Below are 15,161 nucleotides of genomic sequence, written 5' to 3'. Positions count from 1 at the left end.
TATTTTGTGTCTCCTAAGTGTCGGTCTGCAGTAGGCCGCTGTTGGCCGAGCGACGTTCAGTCGCCTTACATGAAGCCCCATGGGCAACGCCAGTGCCACTGTGAACAACAGCAAACTGTAGCCAGAGAGTGGAGCCGAAAGGCGCATTTCGCAGTCGAGCCACGTTATCCCACAAGCTGTGCACTAGGACAAGGAATTGCAGACCGCAAACTTTTGGTGGCCTGACGGTCGTCGCCGATCGTAAGGGCGAAACAGTCGAGAGATTTGGAGAACGGCAATGTGGACACTCCCAGCAGCAGCAGTGCGCCAAATCAATTATCTGGTCGAGGGCTGCAAGATTCAGTGTGATGAAGTGAGAATTCGGGGATAGCTCGCAAATTCAAAGCTGCCGCCTTCTTAGCTCAGTGGTAGAGCACTGGTCTCGTAAACCAGGAGTCGTGAGTTCGAACCTCGCAGAAGGCATCCATTTTTTTAACTTTTCTGCAACGTGCGGAGCTACCTCGAGCAATATCTATCACATGGCAGTACACTGAATGAAAGGGATGTTCTACAACCTATGTCAAGTATTCTACTGGCCTAGGAGGTTTTCTGAATGCATAGGCAGAACAGTGGTTTGTATGCATTTTGTAGTATAATGTCATTCGTTTATGAGCGTCGCTACAGTGTGCATGCACGTTATCCATGTGAAGAGGCATAAGCAGATGCTACCATTCTGCGAGATTCCTGCAGAATGTGTACGAATTGCGTTGATATAGAGAGCAAAAGTGAGCGCAATCGGCTAGCGCGTTCGGCTGTTAACCGAAAGGTTGGTGGTTCGAGCCCACCCGGGGGCGAAATCGTTTTAACGGTCACCGAGGTGAGGACATACATCAACTTTGTTAGAGATACACAGCTAGTGTGGCAATTTGGCTGCGAAGGAGTGATGCCACAGATGCTTATACACATTCAGGCAGGTGGCACATTCAATTTGAGCGTATACGTCGCGAGTGCCATATGACAGGGCCTGTCTCTCGATGTCGATTTGTATTTTGTGTCTCTTAAGTGTCGGTCTGCAGTAGGCCGCTGTTGGCCGAGCGACGTGCAGTCGCCTTACATGAAGCCCCATGGGCAACGCCAGTGCCACTGTGAACAACAGCAAACTGTAGCCAGAGAGTGGAGCCGAAAGGCGCATTTCGCAGTCGAGCCACGTTATCCCACAAGCTGTGCACTAGGACAAGAAATTGCAGACCGCAAACTTTTGGTGGCCTGACGGTCGTCGCCGATCGTAAGGGCGAAACAGTCGAGAGATTTGGAGAACGGCAATGTGGACACTCCCAGCAGCAGCAGTGCGCCAAATCAATTATCTGGTCGAGGGCTGCAAGATTCAGTGTGATGAAGTGAGAATTCGGGGATAGCTCGCAAATTCAAAGCTGCCGCCTTCTTAGCTCAGTGGTAGAGCACTGGTCTCGTAAAGCAGGAGTCGTGAGTTCGAACCTCACAGAAGGCATCCATTTTTTTAACTTTCCTGCAACGTGCGGAGCTACCTCGAGCAATATCTATCACATGGCAGTACACTGAATGAAAGGGATGTTCTACAACCTATGTCAAGTATTCTACTGGCCTAGGAGGTTTTCTGAATGCATAGGCAGAACAGTGGTTTGTATGCATTTTGTAGTATAATGTCATTCGTTTATGAGCGTCGCTACAGTGTGCATGCACGTTATCCATGTGAAGAGGCATAAGCAGATGCTACCATTCTGCGAGATTCCTGCAGAATGTGTACGAATTGCGTTGATATAGAGAGCACAAGTGAGCCAAAGTCAACGCCTCCGTGGCGCAATCGGCTAGCGCGTTCGGCTGTTAACCGAAAGGTTGGTGGTTCGAGCCCACACGGGGGCGAAATCGTTTTAACCGTCACCGAGGTGAGGACATACATCAACTTTGTTAGAGATACACAGGTAGTGTGGCAATTTGGCTGCGAAGGAGTGATGCCACAGATGCTTATACACATTCAGGCAGGTGGCACTGTAGGTAAAAACATGGCCCTACACAGACGTTCTACTGTTTTCCTATTTATTCACCATGTGTGACACTGCAGTGGAGCGACGCCCACTACAAAAGACGTTTTATTTACATTCAATTTGAGCGTATACGTCGCGAGTGCCATATGACAGGGCCTGTCTCTCGATGTCGATTTGTATTTTGTGTCTCCTAAGTGTCGGTCTGCAGTAGGCCGCTGTTGGCCGAGCGACGTTCAGTCTCCTTACATGAAGCCCCATGGGCAACGCCAGTGCCACTGTGAACAACAGCAAACTGTAGCCAGAGAGTGGAGCCGAAAGGCGCATTTCGCAGTCGAGCCACGTTATCCCACAAGCTGTGCACTAGGACAAGGAATTGCAGACCGCAAACTTTTGGTGGCCTGACGGTCGTCGCCGATCGTAAGGGCGAAACAGTCGAGAGATTTGGAGAACGGCAATGTGGACACTCCCAGCAGCAGCAGTGCGCCAAATCAATTATCTGGTCGAGGGCTGCAAGATTCAGTGTGATGAAGTGAGAATTCGGGGATAGCTCGCAAATTCAAAGCTGCCGCCTTCTTAGCTCAGTGGTAGAGCACTGGTCTCGTAAACCAGGAGTCGTGAGTTCGAACCTCGCAGAAGGCATCCATTTTTTTAACTTTTCTGCAACGTGCGGAGCTACCTCGAGCAATATCTATCACATGGCAGTACACTGAATGAAAGGGATGTTCTACAACCTATGTCAAGTATTCTACTGGCCTAGGAGGTTTTCTGAATGCATAGGCAGAACAGTGGTTTGTATGCATTTTGTAGTATAATGTCATTCGTTTATGAGCGTCGCTACAGTGTGCATGCACGTTATCCATGTGAAGAGGCATAAGCAGATGCTACCATTCTGCGAGATTCCTGCAGAATGTGTACGAATTGCGTTGATATAGAGAGCACAAGTGAGCCAAAGTCACCGCCTCCGTGGCGCAATCGGCTAGCGCGTTCGGCTGTTAACCGAAAGGTTGGTGGTTCGAGCCGACCCGGGGGCGAAATCGTTTTAACCGTCACCGAGGTGAGGACATACATCAACTTTGTTAGAGATACACAGCTAGTGTGGCAATTTGGCTGCGAAGGAGTGATGCCACAGATGCTTATACACATTCAGGCAGGTGGCACATTCAATTTGAGCGTATACGTCGCGAGTGCCATATGACAGGGCCTGTCTCTCGATGTCGATTTGTATTTTGTGTCTCTTAAGTGTCGGTCTGCAGTAGGCCGCTGTTGGCCGAGCGACGTGCAGTCGCCTTACATGAAGCCCCATGGGCAACGCCAGTGCCACTGTGAACAACAGCAAACTGTAGCCAGAGAGTGGAGCCGAAAGGCGCATTTCGCAGTCGAGCCACGTTATCCCACAAGCTGTGCACTAGGACAAGAAATTGCAGACCGCAAACTTTTGGTGGCCTGACGGTCGTCGCCGATCGTAAGGGCGAAACAGTCGAGAGAATTGGAGAACGGCAATGTGGACACTCCCAGCAGCAGCAGTGCGCCAAATCAATTATCTGGTCGAGGGCTGCAAGATTCAGTGTGATGAAGTGAGAATTCGGGGATAGCTCGCTAATTCAAAGCTGCCGCCTTCTTAGCTCAGTGGTAGAGCACTGGTCTCGTAAACCAGAAGTCGTGAGTTCGAACCTCACAGAAGGCATCCATTTTTTTAACTTTCCTGCAATGTGCGGAGCTACCTCGAGCAATATCTATCACATGGCAGTACACTGAATGAAAGGGAAGTTCTACAACCTATGTCAAGTATTCTACTGGCCTAGGAGGTTTTCTGAATGCATAGGCAGAACAGTGGTTTGTATGCATTTTATAATATAATGTCATTCGTTTATGAGCGTCGCTACAGTGTGCATGCACGTTATCCATGTGAAGAGGCATAAGCAGATGCTACCATTCTGCGAGATTCCTGCAGAATGTGTACGAATTGCGTTGATATAGAGAGCAAAAGTGAGCCAAAAACGACGCCTCCGTGGCGCAATCGGCTAGCGCGTTCGGCTGTTAACCGAAAGGTTGGTGGTTCGAGCCCACCCGGGGGCGAAATCGTTTTAACCGTCACCGAGGTGAGGACATACATCAACTTTGTTAGAGATACACAGCTAGTGTGGCAATTTGGCTGCGAAGGAGTGATGCCACAGATGCTTATACACATTCAGGCAGGTGGCACATTCAATTTGAGCGTATACGTCGCGAGTGCCATATGACAGGGCCTGTCTCTCGATGTCGATTTGTATTTTGTGTCTCCTAAGTGTCGGTCTGCAGTAGGCCGCTGTTGGCCGAGCGACGTTCAGTCGCCTTACATGAAGCCCCATGGGCAACGCCAGTGCCACTGTGAACAACAGCAAACTGTAGCCAGAGAGTGGAGCCGAAAGGCGCATTTCGCAGTCGAGCCACGTTATCCCACAAGCTGTGCACTAGGACAAGGAATTGCAGACCGCAAACTTTTGGTGGCCTGACGGTCGTCGCCGATCGTAAGGGCGAAACAGTCGAGAGATTTGGAGAACGGCAATGTGGACACTCCCAGCAGCAGCAGTGCGCCAAATCAATTATCTGGTCGAGGGCTGCAAGATTCAGTGTGATGAAGTGAGAATTCGGGGATAGCTCGCAAATTCAAAGCTGCCGCCTTCTTAGCTCAGTGGTAGAGCACTGGTCTCGTAAACCAGGAGTCGTGAGTTCGAACCTCGCAGAAGGCATCCATTTTTTTAACTTTTCTGCAACGTGCGGAGCTACCTCGAGCAATATCTATCACATGGCAGTACACTGAATGAAAGGGATGTTCTACAACCTATGTCAAGTATTCTACTGGCCTAGGAGGTTTTCTGAATGCATAGGCAGAACAGTGGTTTGTATGCATTTTGTAGTATAATGTCATTCGTTTATGAGCGTCGCTACAGTGTGCATGCACGTTATCCATGTGAAGAGGCATAAGCAGATGCTACCATTCTGCGAGATTCCTGCAGAATGTGTACGAATTGCGTTGATATAGAGAGCAAAAGTGAGCGCAATCGGCTAGCGCGTTCGGCTGTTAACCGAAAGGTTGGTGGTTCGAGCCCACCTGGGGGCGAAATCGTTTTAACGGTCACCGAGGTGAGGACATACATCAACTTTGTTAGAGATACACAGCTAGTGTGGCAATTTGGCTGCGAAGGAGTGATGCCACAGATGCTTATACACATTCAGGCAGGTGGCACATTCAATTTGAGCGTATACGTCGCGAGTGCCATATGACAGGGCCTGTCTCTCGATGTCGATTTGTATTTTGTGTCTCTTAAGTGTCGGTCTGCAGTAGGCCGCTGTTGGCCGAGCGACGTGCAGTCGCCTTACATGAAGCCCCATGGGCAACGCCAGTGCCACTGTGAACGACAGCAAACTGTAGCCAGAGAGTGGAGCCGAAAGGCGCATTTCGCAGTCGAGCCACGTTATCCCACAAGCTGTGCACTAGGACAAGAAATTGCAGACCGCAAACTTTTGGTGGCCTGACGGTCGTCGCCGATCGTAAGGGCGAAACAGTCGAGAGATTTGGAGAACGGCAATGTGGACACTCCCAGCAGCAGCAGTGCGCCAAATCAATTATCTGGTCGAGGGCTGCAAGATTCAGTGTGATGAAGTGAGAATTCGGGGATAGCTCGCAAATTCAAAGCTGCCGCCTTCTTAGCTCAGTGGTAGAGCACTGGTCTCGTAAAGCAGGAGTCGTGAGTTCGAACCTCACAGAAGGCATCCATTTTTTTAACTTTCCTGCAACGTGCGGAGCTACCTCGAGCAATATCTATCACATGGCAGTACACTGAATGAAAGGGATGTTCTACAACCTATGTCAAGTATTCTACTGGCCTAGGAGGTTTTCTGAATGCATAGGCAGAACAGTGGTTTGTATGCATTTTGTAGTATAATGTCATTCGTTTATGAGCGTCGCTACAGTGTGCATGCACGTTATCCATGTGAAGAGGCATAAGCAGATGCTACCATTCTGCGAGATTCCTGCAGAATGTGTACGAATTGCGTTGATATAGAGAGCACAAGTGAGCCAAAGTCAACGCCTCCGTGGCGCAATCGGCTAGCGCGTTCGGCTGTTAACCGAAAGGTTGGTGGTTCGAGCCCACACGGGGGCGAAATCGTTTTAACCGTCACCGAGGTGAGGACATACATCAACTTTGTTAGAGATACACAGGTAGTGTGGCAATTTGGCTGCGAAGGAGTGATGCCACAGATGCTTATACACATTCAGGCAGGTGGCACTGTAGGTAAAAACATGGCCCTACACAGACGTTCTACTGTTTTCCTATTTATTCACCATGTGTGACACTGCAGTGGAGCGACGCCCACTACAAAAGACGTTTTATTTACATTCAATTTGAGCGTATACGTCGCGAGTGCCATATGACAGGGCCTGTCTCTCGATGTCGATTTGTATTTTGTGTCTCCTAAGTGTCGGTCTGCAGTAGGCCGCTGTTGGCCGAGCGACGTTCAGTCTCCTTACATGAAGCCCCATGGGCAACGCCAGTGCCACTGTGAACAACAGCAAACTGTAGCCAGAGAGTGGAGCCGAAAGGCGCATTTCGCAGTCGAGCCACGTTATCCCACAAGCTGTGCACTAGGACAAGGAATTGCAGACCGCAAACTTTTGGTGGCCTGACGGTCGTCGCCGATCGTAAGGGCGAAACAGTCGAGAGATTTGGAGAACGGCAATGTGGACACTCCCAGCAGCAGCAGTGCGCCAAATCAATTATCTGGTCGAGGGCTGCAAGATTCAGTGTGATGAAGTGAGAATTCGGGGATAGCTCGCAAATTCAAAGCTGCCGCCTTCTTAGCTCAGTGGTAGAGCACTGGTCTCGTAAACCAGGAGTCGTGAGTTCGAACCTCGCAGAAGGCATCCATTTTTTTAACTTTTCTGCAACGTGCGGAGCTACCTCGAGCAATATCTATCACATGGCAGTACACTGAATGAAAGGGATGTTCTACAACCTATGTCAAGTATTCTACTGGCCTAGGAGGTTTTCTGAATGCATAGGCAGAACAGTGGTTTGTATGCATTTTGTAGTATAATGTCATTCGTTTATGAGCGTCGCTACAGTGTGCATGCACGTTATCCATGTGAAGAGGCATAAGCAGATGCTACCATTCTGCGAGATTCCTGCAGAATGTGTACGAATTGCGTTGATATAGAGAGCACAAGTGAGCCAAAGTCACCGCCTCCGTGGCGCAATCGGCTAGCGCGTTCGGCTGTTAACCGAAAGGTTGGTGGTTCGAGCCGACCCGGGGCGAAATCGTTTTAACCGTCACCGAGGTGAGGACATACATCAACTTTGTTAGAGATACACAGCTAGTGTGGCAATTTGGCTGCGAAGGAGTGATGCCACAGATGCTTATACACATTCAGGCAGGTGGCACATTCAATTTGAGCGTATACGTCGCGGGTGCCATATGACAGGGCCTGTCTCTCGATGTCGATTTGTATTTTGTGTCTCTTAAGTGTCGGTCTGCAGTAGGCCGCTGTTGGCCGAGCGACGTGCAGTCGCCTTACATGAAGCCCCATGGGCAACGCCAGTGCCACTGTGAACAACAGCAAACTGTAGCCAGAGAGTGGAGCCGAAAGGCGCATTTCGCAGTCGAGCCACGTTATCCCACAAGCTGTGCACTAGGACAAGAAATTGCAGACCGCAAACTTTTGGTGGCCTGACGGTCGTCGCCGATCGTAAGGGCGAAACAGTCGAGAGAATTGGAGAACGGCAATGTGGACACTCCCAGCAGCAGCAGTGCGCCAAATCAATTATCTGGTCGAGGGCTGCAAGATTCAGTGTGATGAAGTGAGAATTCGGGGATAGCTCGCTAATTCAAAGCTGCCGCCTTCTTAGCTCAGTGGTAGAGCACTGGTCTCGTAAACCAGAAGTCGTGAGTTCGAACCTCACAGAAGGCATCCATTTTTTTAACTTTCCTGCAATGTGCGGAGCTACCTCGAGCAATATCTATCACATGGCAGTACACTGAATGAAAGGGAAGTTCTACAACCTATGTCAAGTATTCTACTGGCCTAGGAGGTTTTCTGAATGCATAGGCAGAACAGTGGTTTGTATGCATTTTATAATATAATGTCATTCGTTTATGAGCGTCGCTACAGTGTGCATGCACGTTATCCATGTGAAGAGGCATAAGCAGATGCTACCATTCTGCGAGATTCCTGCAGAATGTGTACGAATTGCGTTGATATAGAGAGCAAAAGTGAGCCAAAAACGACGCCTCCGTGGCGCAATCGGCTAGCGCGTTCGGCTGTTAACCGAAAGGTTGGTGGTTCGAGCCCACCCGGGGGCGAAATCGTTTTAACCGTCACCGAGGTGAGGACATACATCAACTTTGTTAGAGATACACAGCTAGTGTGGCAATTTGGCTGCGAAGGAGTGATGCCACAGATGCTTATACACATTCAGGCAGGTGGCACATTCAATTTGAGCGTATACGTCGCGAGTGCCATATGACAGGGCCTGTCTCTCGATGTCGATTTGTATTTTGTGTCTCTTAAGTGTCGGTCTGCAGTAGGCCGCTGTTGGCCGAGCGACGTGCAGTCGCCTTACATGAAGCCCCATGGGCAACGCCAGTGCCACTGTGAACAACAGCAAACTGTAGCCAGAGAGTGGAGCCGAAAGGCGCATTTCGCAGTCGAGCCACTTTATCCCACAAGCTGTGCACTAGGACAAGAAATTGCAGACCGCAAACTTTTGGTGGCCTGACGGTCGTCGCCGATCGTAAGGGCGAAACAGTCGAGAGATTTGGAGAACGGCAATGTGGACACTCCCAGCAGCAGCAGTGCGCCAAATCAATTATCTGGTCGAGGGCTGCAAGATTCAGTGTGATGAAGTTAGAATTCGGGGATAGCTCGCAAATTCAAAGCTGCCGCCTTCTTAGCTCAGTGGTAGAGCACTGGTCTCGTAAACCAGGAGTCGTGAGTTCGAACCTCACAGAAGGCATCCATTTTTTTAACTTTCCTGCAACGTGCGGAGCTACCTCGAGCAATATCTATCACATGGCAGTACACTGAATGAAAGGGATGTTCTACAACCTATGTCAAGTATTCTACTGGCCTAGGAGGTTTTCTGAATGCATAGGCAGAACAGTGGTTTGTATGCATTTTGTAGTATAATGTCATTCGTTTATGAGCGTCGCTACAGTGTGCATGCACGTTATCCATGTGAAGAGGCATAAGCAGATGCTACCATTCTGCGAGATTCCTGCAGAATGTGTACGAATTGCGTTGATATAGAGAGCACAAGTGAGCCAAAGTCAACGCCTCCGTGGCGCAATCGGCTAGCGCGTTCGGCTGTTAACCGAAAGGTTGGTGGTTCGAGCCCACACGGGGGCGAAATCGTTTTAACCGTCACCGAGGTGAGGACATACATCAACTTTGTTAGAGATACACAGCTAGTGTGGCAATTTGGCTGCGAAGGAGTGATGCCACAGATGCTTATACACATTCAGGCAGGTGGCACTGTAGGTAAAAACATGGCCCTACACAGACGTTCTACTGTTTTCCTATTTATTCACCATGTGTGACACTGCAGTGGAGCGACGCCCACTACAAAAGACGTTTTATTTACATTCAATTTGAGCGTATACGTCGCGAGTGCCATATGACAGGGCCTGTCTCTCGATGTCGATTTGTATTTTGTGTCTCTTAAGTGTCGGTCTGCAGTAGGCCGCTGTTGGCCGAGCGACGTGCAATCGCCTTACATGAAGCCCCATGGGCAACGCCAGTGCCACTGTGAACAACAGCAAACTGTAGCCAGAGAGTGGAGCCGAAAGGCGCATTTCGCAGTCGAGCCACGTTATCCCACAAGCTGTGCACTAGGACAAGAAATTGCAGACCGCAAACTTTTGGTGGCCTGACGGTCGTCGCCGATCGTAAGGGCGAAACAGTCGAGAGATTTGGAGAACGGCAATGTGGACACTCCCAGCAGCAGCAGTGCGCCAAATCAATTATCTGGTCGAGGGCTGCAAGATTCAGTGTGATGAAGTGAGAATTCGGGGATAGCTCGCAAATTCAAAGCTGCCGCCTTCTTAGCTCAGTGGTAGAGCACTGGTCTCGTAAACCAGGAGTCGTGAGTTCGAACCTCACAGAAGGCATCCATTTTTTTAACTTTCCTGCAACGTGCGGAGCTACCTCGAGCAATATCTATCACATGGCAGTACACTGAATGAAAGGGATGTTCTACAACCTATGTCAAGTATTCTACTGGCCTAGGAGGTTTTCTGAATGCATAGGCAGAACAGTGGTTTGTATGCATTTTGTAGTATAATGTCATTCGTTTATGAGCGTCGCTACAGTGTGCATGCACGTTATCCATGTGAAGAGGCATAAGCAGATGCTACCATTCTGCGAGATTCCTGCAGAATGTGTACGAATTGCGTTGATATAGAGAGCACAAGTGAGCCAAAGTCAACGCCTCCGTGGCGCAATCGGCTAGCGTGTTCGGCTGTTAACCGAAAGGTTGGTGGTTCGAGCCCACACGGGGGCGAAATCGTTTTAACCGTCACCGAGGTGAGGACATACATCAACTTTGTTAGAGATACACAGCTAGTGTGGCAATTTGGCTGCGAAGGAGTGATGCCACAGATGCTTATACACATTCAGGCAGGTGGCACTGTAGGTAAAAACATGGCCCTACACAGACGTTCTACTGTTTTCCTATTTATTCACCATGTGTGACACTGCAGTGGAGCGACGCCCACTACAAAAGACGTTTTATTTACATTCAATTTGAGCGTATACGTCGCGAGTGCCATATGACAGGGCCTGTCTCTCGATGTCGATTTGTATTTTGTGTCTCCTAAGTGTCGGTCTGCAGTAGGCCGCTGTTGGCCGAGCGACGTTCAGTCGCCTTACATGAAGCCCCATGGGCAACGCCAGTGCCACTGTGAACAACAGCAAACTGTAGCCAGAGAGTGGAGCCGAAAGGCGCATTTCGCAGTCGAGCCACGTTATCCCACAAGCTGTGCACTAGGACAAGGAATTGCAGACCGCAAACTTTTGGTGGCCTGACGGTCGTCGCCGATCGTAAGGGCGAAACAGTCGAGAGATTTGGAGAACGGCAATGTGGACACTCCCAGCAGCAGCAGTGCGCCAAATCAATTATCTGGTCGAGGGCTGCAAGATTCAGTGTGATGAAGTGAGAATTCGGGGATAGCTCGCAAATTCAAAGCTGCCGCCTTCTTAGCTCAGTGGTAGAGCACTGGTCTCGTAAACCAGGAGTCGTGAGTTCGAACCTCGCAGAAGGCATCCATTTTTTTAACTTTTCTGCAACGTGCGGAGCTACCTCGAGCAATATCTATCACATGGCAGTACACTGAATGAAAGGGATGTTCTACAACCTATGTCAAGTATTCTACTGGCCTAGGAGGTTTTCTGAATGCATAGGCAGAACAGTGGTTTGTATGCATTTTGTAGTATAATGTCATTCGTTTATGAGCGTCGCTACAGTGTGCATGCACGTTATCCATGTGAAGAGGCATAAGCAGATGCTACCATTCTGCGAGATTCCTGCAGAATGTGTACGAATTGCGTTGATATAGAGAGCACAAGTGAGCCAAAGTCACCGCCTCCGTGGCGCAATCGGCTAGCGCGTTCGGCTGTTAACCGAAAGGTTGGTGGTTCGAGCCCACCCGGGGGCGAAATCGTTTTAACCGTCACCGAGGTGAGGACATACATCAACTTTGTTAGAGATACACAGCTAGTGTGGCAATTTGGCTGCGAAGGAGTGATGCCACAGATGCTTATACACATTCAGGCAGGTGGCACATTCAATTTGAGCGTATACGTCGCGAGTGCCATATGACAGGGCCTGTCTCTCGATGTCGATTTGTATTTTGTGTCTCCTAAGTGTCGGTCTGCAGTAGGCCGCTGTTGGCCGAGCGACGTTCAGTCGCCTTACATGAAGCCCCATGGGCAACGCCAGTGCCACTGTGAACAACAGCAAACTGTAGCCAGAGAGTGGAGCCCAAAGGCGCATTTCGCAGTCGAGCCACGTTATCCCACAAGCTGTGCACTAGGACAAGAAATTGCAGACCGCAAACTTTTGGTGGCCTGACGGTCGTCGCCGATCGTAAGGGCGAAACAGTCGAGAGATTTGGAGAACGGCAATGTGGACACTCCCAGCAGCAGCAGTGCGCCAAATCAATTATCTGGTCGAGGGCTGCAAGATTCAGTGTGATGAAGTGAGAATTCGGGGATAGCTCGCAAATTCAAAGCTGCCGCCTTCTTAGCTCAGTGGTAGAGCACTGGTCTCGTAAACCAGGAGTCGTGAGTTCGAACCTCACAGAAGGCATCCATTTTTTTAACTTTCCTGCAACGTGCGGAGCTACCTCGAGCAATATCTATCACATGGCAGTACACTGAATGAAAGGGATGTTCTACAACCTATGTCAAGTATTCTACTGGCCTAGGAGGTTTTCTGAATGCATAGGCAGAACAGTGGTTTGTATGCATTTTGTAGTATAATGTCATTCGTTTATGAGCGTCGCTACAGTGTGCATGCACGTTATCCATGTGAAGAGGCATAAGCAGATGCTACCATTCTGCGAGATTCCTGCAGAATGTGTACGAATTGCGTTGATATAGAGAGCACAAGTGAGCCAAAGTCAACGCCTCCGTGGCGCAATCGGCTAGCGCGTTCGGCTGTTAACCGAAAGGTTGGTGGTTCGAGCCCACACGGGGGCGAAATCGTTTTAACCGTCACCGAGGTGAGGACATACATCAACTTTGTTAGAGATACACAGCTAGTGTGGCAATTTGGCTGCGAAGGAGTGATGCCACAGATGCTTATACACATTCAGGCAGGTGGCACTGTAGGTAAAAACATGGCCCTACACAGACGTTCTACTGTTTTCCTATTTATTCACCATGTGTGACACTGCAGTGGAGCGACGCCCACTACAAAAGACGTTTTATTTACATTCAATTTGAGCGTATACGTCGCGAGTGCCATATGACAGGGCCTGTCTCTCGATGTCGATTTGTGTTTTGTGTCTCCTAAGTGTCGGTCTGCAGTAGGCCGCTGTTGGCCGAGCGACGTTCAGTCGCCTTACATGAAGCCCCATGGGCAACGCCAGTGCCACTGTGAACAACAGCAAACTGTAGCCAGAGAGTGGAGCCGAAAGGCGCATTTCGCAGTCGAGCCACGTTATCCCACAAGCTGTGCACTAGGACAAGGAATTGCAGACCGCAAACTTTTGGTGGCCTGACGGTCGTCGCCGATCGTAAGGGCGAAACAGTCGAGAGATTTGGAGAACGGCAATGTGGACACTCCCAGCAGCAGCAGTGCGCCAAATCAATTATCTGGTCGAGGGCTGCAAGATTCAGTGTGATGAAGTGAGAATTCGGGGATAGCTCGCAAATTCAAAGGTGCCGCCTTCTTAGCTCAGTGGTAGAGCACTGGTCTCGTAAACCAGGAATCGTGAGTTCGAACCTCGCAGAAGGCATCCATTTTTTTAACTTTTCTGCAACGTGCGGAGCTACCTCGAGCAATATCTATCACATGGCAGTACACTGAATGAAAGGGATGTTCTACAACCTATGTCAAGTATTCTACTGGCCTAGGAGGTTTTCTGAATGCATAGGCAGAACAGTGGTTTGTATGCATTTTGTAGTATAATGTCATTCGTTTATGAGCGTCGCTACAGTGTGCATGCACGTTATCCATGTGAAGAGGCATAAGCAGATGCTACCATTCTGCGAGATTCCTGCAGAATGTGTACGAATTGCGTTGATATAGAGAGCACAAGTGAGCCAAAGTCACCGCCTCCGTGGCGCAATCGGCTAGCGCGTTCGGCTGTTAACCGAAAGGTTGGTGGTTCGAGCCCACCCGGGGGCGAAATCGTTTTAACCGTCACCGAGGTGAGGACATACATCAACTTTGTTAGAGATACACAGCTAGTGTGGCAATTTGGCTGCGAAGGAGTGATGCCACAGATGCTTATACACATTCAGGCAGGTGGCACATTCAATTTGAGCGTATACGTCGCGAGTGCCATATGACAGGGCCTGTCTCTCGATGTCGATTTGTATTTTGTGTCTCTTAAGTGTCGGTCTGCAGTAGGCCGCTGTTGGCCGAGCGACGTGCAGTCGCCTTACATGAAGCCCCATGGGCAACGCCAGTGCCACTGTGAACAACAGCAAACTGTAGCCAGAGAGTGGAGCCGAAAGGCGCATTTCGCAGTCGAGCCACGTTATCCCACAAGCTGTGCACTAGGACAAGAAATTGCAGACCGCAAACTTTTGGTGGCCTGACGGTCGTCGCCGATCGTAAGGGCGAAACAGTCGAGAGAATTGGAGAACGGCAATGTGGACACTCCCAGCAGCAGCAGTGCGCCAAATCAATTATCTGGTCGAGGGCTGCAAGATTCAGTGTGATGAAGTGAGAATTCGGGGATAGCTCGCTAATTCAAAGCTGCCGCCTTCTTAGCTCAGTGGTAGAGCACTGGTCTCGTAAACCAGAAGTCGTGAGTTCGAACCTCACAGAAGGCATCCATTTTTTTAACTTTCCTGCAACGTGCGGAGCTACCTCGAGCAATATCTATCACATGGCAGTACACTGAATGAAAGGGAAGTTCTACAACCTATGTCAAGTATTCTACTGGCCTAGGAGGTTTTCTGAATGCATAGGCAGAACAGTGGTTTGTATGCATTTTGTAATATAATGTCATTCGTTTATGAGCGTCGCTACAGTGTGCATGCACGTTATCCATGTGAAGAGGCATAAGCAGATGCTACCATTCTGCGAGATTCCTGCAGAATGTGTACGAATTGCGTTGATATAGAGAGCAAAAGTGAGCCAAAAACGACGCCTCCGTGGCGCAATCGGCTAGCGCGTTCGGCTGTTAACCGAAAGGTTGGTGGTTCGAGCCCACCCGGGGGCGAAATCGTTTTAACCGTCACCGAGGTGAGGACATACATCAACTTTGTTAGAGATACACAGCTAGTGTGGCAATTTGGCTGCGAAGGAGTGATGCCACAGATGCTTATACACATTCAGGCAGGTGGCACATTCAATTTGAGCGTATACGTCGCGAGTGCCATATGACAGGGCCTGTCTCTCGATGTCGATTTGTATTTTGTGTCTCTTAAGTGTCGGTCTGCAGTAG

The 15,161-nt window shown here is 49.6% G+C and overlaps 26 non-coding genes across 26 annotated transcripts; all 26 read left to right on the top strand.

Moving 5' to 3' along the window:
* The first annotated feature begins 390 nt into the window (after positions 1 to 390).
* On the top strand, positions 391 to 462 carry Trnat-cgu (transfer RNA threonine (anticodon CGU)). Its single transcript has one exon. It is a non-coding gene; the product is annotated as a tRNA-Thr (tRNA).
* A 952-nt stretch (positions 463 to 1,414) lies between these two features.
* Positions 1,415 to 1,486, top strand: Trnat-cgu (transfer RNA threonine (anticodon CGU)). The gene has a single exon. It is a non-coding gene; the product is annotated as a tRNA-Thr (tRNA).
* Positions 1,487 to 1,804: 318 nt separating this feature from the next.
* Positions 1,805 to 1,878, top strand: Trnan-guu (transfer RNA asparagine (anticodon GUU)). Its single transcript has one exon. It is a non-coding gene; the product is annotated as a tRNA-Asn (tRNA).
* A 689-nt stretch (positions 1,879 to 2,567) lies between these two features.
* Positions 2,568 to 2,639, top strand: Trnat-cgu (transfer RNA threonine (anticodon CGU)). Its single transcript has one exon. It is a non-coding gene; the product is annotated as a tRNA-Thr (tRNA).
* Positions 2,640 to 2,957: 318 nt separating this feature from the next.
* Positions 2,958 to 3,031, top strand: Trnan-guu (transfer RNA asparagine (anticodon GUU)). The gene has a single exon. It is a non-coding gene; the product is annotated as a tRNA-Asn (tRNA).
* Positions 3,032 to 3,612: 581 nt separating this feature from the next.
* Positions 3,613 to 3,684, top strand: Trnat-cgu (transfer RNA threonine (anticodon CGU)). The gene has a single exon. It is a non-coding gene; the product is annotated as a tRNA-Thr (tRNA).
* A 318-nt stretch (positions 3,685 to 4,002) lies between these two features.
* Positions 4,003 to 4,076, top strand: Trnan-guu (transfer RNA asparagine (anticodon GUU)). Its single transcript has one exon. It is a non-coding gene; the product is annotated as a tRNA-Asn (tRNA).
* Positions 4,077 to 4,657: 581 nt separating this feature from the next.
* Trnat-cgu (transfer RNA threonine (anticodon CGU)) lies at positions 4,658 to 4,729 on the top strand. Its single transcript has one exon. It is a non-coding gene; the product is annotated as a tRNA-Thr (tRNA).
* Positions 4,730 to 5,681: 952 nt separating this feature from the next.
* Positions 5,682 to 5,753, top strand: Trnat-cgu (transfer RNA threonine (anticodon CGU)). The gene has a single exon. It is a non-coding gene; the product is annotated as a tRNA-Thr (tRNA).
* A 318-nt stretch (positions 5,754 to 6,071) lies between these two features.
* On the top strand, positions 6,072 to 6,145 carry Trnan-guu (transfer RNA asparagine (anticodon GUU)). Its single transcript has one exon. It is a non-coding gene; the product is annotated as a tRNA-Asn (tRNA).
* Positions 6,146 to 6,834: 689 nt separating this feature from the next.
* On the top strand, positions 6,835 to 6,906 carry Trnat-cgu (transfer RNA threonine (anticodon CGU)). The gene has a single exon. It is a non-coding gene; the product is annotated as a tRNA-Thr (tRNA).
* A 317-nt stretch (positions 6,907 to 7,223) lies between these two features.
* Positions 7,224 to 7,298, top strand: Trnan-guu (transfer RNA asparagine (anticodon GUU)). The gene has a single exon. It is a non-coding gene; the product is annotated as a tRNA-Asn (tRNA).
* Positions 7,299 to 7,878: 580 nt separating this feature from the next.
* On the top strand, positions 7,879 to 7,950 carry Trnat-cgu (transfer RNA threonine (anticodon CGU)). Its single transcript has one exon. It is a non-coding gene; the product is annotated as a tRNA-Thr (tRNA).
* A 318-nt stretch (positions 7,951 to 8,268) lies between these two features.
* Trnan-guu (transfer RNA asparagine (anticodon GUU)) lies at positions 8,269 to 8,342 on the top strand. Its single transcript has one exon. It is a non-coding gene; the product is annotated as a tRNA-Asn (tRNA).
* Positions 8,343 to 8,923: 581 nt separating this feature from the next.
* On the top strand, positions 8,924 to 8,995 carry Trnat-cgu (transfer RNA threonine (anticodon CGU)). Its single transcript has one exon. It is a non-coding gene; the product is annotated as a tRNA-Thr (tRNA).
* A 318-nt stretch (positions 8,996 to 9,313) lies between these two features.
* Trnan-guu (transfer RNA asparagine (anticodon GUU)) lies at positions 9,314 to 9,387 on the top strand. The gene has a single exon. It is a non-coding gene; the product is annotated as a tRNA-Asn (tRNA).
* A 689-nt stretch (positions 9,388 to 10,076) lies between these two features.
* Trnat-cgu (transfer RNA threonine (anticodon CGU)) lies at positions 10,077 to 10,148 on the top strand. The gene has a single exon. It is a non-coding gene; the product is annotated as a tRNA-Thr (tRNA).
* A 318-nt stretch (positions 10,149 to 10,466) lies between these two features.
* Trnan-guu (transfer RNA asparagine (anticodon GUU)) lies at positions 10,467 to 10,540 on the top strand. Its single transcript has one exon. It is a non-coding gene; the product is annotated as a tRNA-Asn (tRNA).
* A 689-nt stretch (positions 10,541 to 11,229) lies between these two features.
* Trnat-cgu (transfer RNA threonine (anticodon CGU)) lies at positions 11,230 to 11,301 on the top strand. The gene has a single exon. It is a non-coding gene; the product is annotated as a tRNA-Thr (tRNA).
* Positions 11,302 to 11,619: 318 nt separating this feature from the next.
* On the top strand, positions 11,620 to 11,693 carry Trnan-guu (transfer RNA asparagine (anticodon GUU)). Its single transcript has one exon. It is a non-coding gene; the product is annotated as a tRNA-Asn (tRNA).
* A 581-nt stretch (positions 11,694 to 12,274) lies between these two features.
* Trnat-cgu (transfer RNA threonine (anticodon CGU)) lies at positions 12,275 to 12,346 on the top strand. The gene has a single exon. It is a non-coding gene; the product is annotated as a tRNA-Thr (tRNA).
* A 318-nt stretch (positions 12,347 to 12,664) lies between these two features.
* On the top strand, positions 12,665 to 12,738 carry Trnan-guu (transfer RNA asparagine (anticodon GUU)). The gene has a single exon. It is a non-coding gene; the product is annotated as a tRNA-Asn (tRNA).
* Positions 12,739 to 13,427: 689 nt separating this feature from the next.
* On the top strand, positions 13,428 to 13,499 carry Trnat-cgu (transfer RNA threonine (anticodon CGU)). Its single transcript has one exon. It is a non-coding gene; the product is annotated as a tRNA-Thr (tRNA).
* Positions 13,500 to 13,817: 318 nt separating this feature from the next.
* On the top strand, positions 13,818 to 13,891 carry Trnan-guu (transfer RNA asparagine (anticodon GUU)). The gene has a single exon. It is a non-coding gene; the product is annotated as a tRNA-Asn (tRNA).
* A 581-nt stretch (positions 13,892 to 14,472) lies between these two features.
* Positions 14,473 to 14,544, top strand: Trnat-cgu (transfer RNA threonine (anticodon CGU)). Its single transcript has one exon. It is a non-coding gene; the product is annotated as a tRNA-Thr (tRNA).
* Positions 14,545 to 14,862: 318 nt separating this feature from the next.
* Trnan-guu (transfer RNA asparagine (anticodon GUU)) lies at positions 14,863 to 14,936 on the top strand. The gene has a single exon. It is a non-coding gene; the product is annotated as a tRNA-Asn (tRNA).
* Positions 14,937 to 15,161: the final 225 nt, after the last annotated feature.

This window comes from Schistocerca gregaria, chromosome 5, assembly GCF_023897955.1.
Source record: "Schistocerca gregaria isolate iqSchGreg1 chromosome 5, iqSchGreg1.2, whole genome shotgun sequence".
NCBI lineage: Eukaryota > Metazoa > Arthropoda > Insecta > Orthoptera > Acrididae > Schistocerca > Schistocerca gregaria.
This window is presented reverse-complemented; position numbering and strand designations above follow the sequence as displayed.